General features: G+C 45.3%; 1 protein-coding gene across 1 annotated transcript in view; it reads right to left on the bottom strand.

Annotated features, from left to right (window-relative positions):
* The window catches only part of LOC122547985 (protein scribble homolog), a gene marked incomplete at its 3' end in the record, with an annotated part of 35,286 nt that extends 33,469 nt beyond the window's left edge, over nucleotides 1-1,817 (bottom strand). Inside the window, exon 1 of the mRNA XM_043686538.1 lies at nucleotides 1,813-1,817. The remainder of the gene's footprint in view (nucleotides 1-1,812) is intronic.
* Nucleotides 1,818-2,684: the final 867 nt, after the last annotated feature.

Genomic DNA, 2,684 nt, shown 5'->3' with positions numbered 1-2,684 from the left:
GGTCAGGGATGTATCTGATGGACAGTGACAGTAAGACGGAGGTCAGTGATATATCTGGATGGACAGTGACAGTAACAGGGAGGTCAGTGATGTATCTGGATGGACAGTGACAGTAAGGGGGAGGTCAGTGATGTATCTGATGGACAGTGACAGTAAGGGGGAGGTCAGTGATGTATCGGATGGACAGTGACAGTAAGGTCAGTGATGTATCTGATGGACAGTGACAGTAAGGGGAGGTCAGTGATGGATCTGATGGACAGTGACTGTAAGGGGGAGGTCAGTGATGTATCTGATGGACAGTGACAGTAAGGGGGAGGTCAGTGATGTATCTGATGGACAGTGACAGTCAGGGGGAGGTCAGTGATGTATCTGATGGACCGTGACAGTACGGGGGAGGTCAGTGATGTATCTGATGGAGAGTAACAGTAAGGGGGAGGTCAGTGATGTCCCCATTGTTGGAGGTCCATCTTGTTCACTGAGACCCCTTCCCTCAGGAAAGGCAGTATGTTGTCCTTACTCCGATCTTCATGTGACTCCAGATCCTGGAAAATTGGAAATGGGGAATAAATGCTGACCTCGTAATAATGTACACATTCAGTGTGTGAGAAGTATCACATTTCACTCAGTGAGTGAAATGTTCTTGTTTAAAGTGGGCTGCTCCTACCCTAGAGTACAGAAGGACAGCTCAGAGACATATTTTCACACTTGGAATGAACTGTCTCGATGCAGCATCAGTTGAAATACTTTGTCAAAAATCACACAACACCAGGTTCTAGTCCAACAAGTTGAACGTGTCCACCCCAGTCAAACACCAGCACCTTCACATCATGAAATAGGGTGTGATCTCGGGATAGGGCTCATGGTGTTTGAGTGGACAGCGTTATTGCTGGCAGATTCCAGATTCTGCTTTTGTTATTCCATTATAATGTAACCCCCCTCTGTAATCAGGATTACACTTGTTATTGTAATGGGTTTGTTCATTTCCAGAAATGTGAAAAACAGCAACAAAGCCGAGCAATGCTGTCACCTCGATCGCCCCAAGGAGCTTCCACACAGTATAAGGCAGCGTCTCTGGGAATGCATCAGCTCAGAGTCTCAAACAAGGAGCTTCTCAGCTACCTGAAGGGACATATCACTTCACACAGAAAAATGCATCGACCAATTGATCACGTGCAGAAGGTGTTCTACACCATCCTTGCTGTTACTGGCATCCCAGGTATGGCGCTATGACAATTGAACTTGTCTTAATCTGCTGTTGATCTGCTCCCTGGTTTAACCGTTTGAACAATAACACCTCCAGCTCACTGACTGGTCAGCCTTCTCCAGACCCCGGGACATTGACAGCAATTCACTGAGCAGCATTCTCGGTACAATCCCACACTGACAGAGACTCCCAACTTCACTGCTGCAGCAGCATTTTCTGTTCTCAGTGTTGTGTCATCTGTTCCAGTTTGTTATGGCTTCAAGGTATGAGGAGAGATCAGGCAGGTTAGTTCTGAAGAAGGGTCACTCGACCCGAACTCTGTGCTCTCTCCCACAGATGCTCTAGACCTGCTGCGCTTCTTCTGATTTCATTACGTAAATGAAGCCAGGTTGATCGAGAATTTTGAAGGTTAAGGGATGATCTGAGTGAAGTCCAACAAAATATTAAAAGAAAAACATGAACTGTTTCTACTGGTTGCAGATTTCGAACAAAGGATCATAGTCTGTGAATGGGGCAGAGAGCATTCAGGAGAGATGTCAGAAAGCTCTTCTGTGCACAGAGGATGGGAAAGGGTGGGAAAGGTTTGGAACTCTCTTACACACACACACACAGTCATGGATGCTGCATCAGTTGGGAATTTTCAATCTCAGATTGCTCTTTTTTTTTGGCAAAGCAAAGGATTTGAAGAATTTGCGCCTTGTTCTGATTTGGAAAGTTTCATCGACCATCGCTTCCGGAAATTCTCTCCTCCACACATTCTTTGGTCAGGAGATTGAAATGTTGACAGATTGCCCTCTTGGTCCATCCACATTGAGATGTTGGTGGGTAGATTTACAGTGTAAATATGACAGTAAACCTAAAACTCCCACATTGTCATGAAGGGAGTCCTGCATGCTCTGCTGGACTGCCCTTGTTTAAGATACATGGTGTAGTTGTGTTTGAAATCTCACACAGGTTCTGGTGACCAGTTTTATAATCCTGCCATGGCTAGATCAGGATTAAGTCCAATGTCAGGATCAGCGGATAACTGTTTCTCTGGAGAAGGGGAGAGTTTGGATTATTCACAGTCCAATTGCTAGGCCTATAACTGACTTGGGATGGAGGAACCTAATGGGGTTCTGTCACTTTCCATGCAACCAAAGAAAATCATAAACTTCCTTCTGCTCTTGTAGGAGTGGCTGTGAGCTCAATATCTGAGCTCACTTGCACCCAACCACTCTCAGTCACACAGTGCATGGGAATTTGTTGGTAAAACCTTGTTGTTTCTCTCTGGAATGGGTAGGGGGTATTTCTGATCAATAGTTTGTTGTTTCTTTTCCCATTTGTCTCCCACAGTAAATTTGCTAGCAGTTACAGTCCTTTCCAGGCAAAACTGTGGTGTTTCCCCTTGCACTACCCGTTACCTGGTGTTTATGGCAGCTGCCGATCTGATGGTCATTATTACTGAGGTTATACTGTGGAAATTACCTTTCTATTATTA

This window comes from Chiloscyllium plagiosum, unplaced genomic scaffold (assembly GCF_004010195.1).
Source record: "Chiloscyllium plagiosum isolate BGI_BamShark_2017 unplaced genomic scaffold, ASM401019v2 scaf_9256, whole genome shotgun sequence".
Lineage (NCBI taxonomy): Eukaryota > Metazoa > Chordata > Chondrichthyes > Orectolobiformes > Hemiscylliidae > Chiloscyllium > Chiloscyllium plagiosum.
The sequence above is the reverse complement of the archived record's forward strand: the minus strand, read 5'-3'. Positions and strand labels throughout refer to the sequence as shown.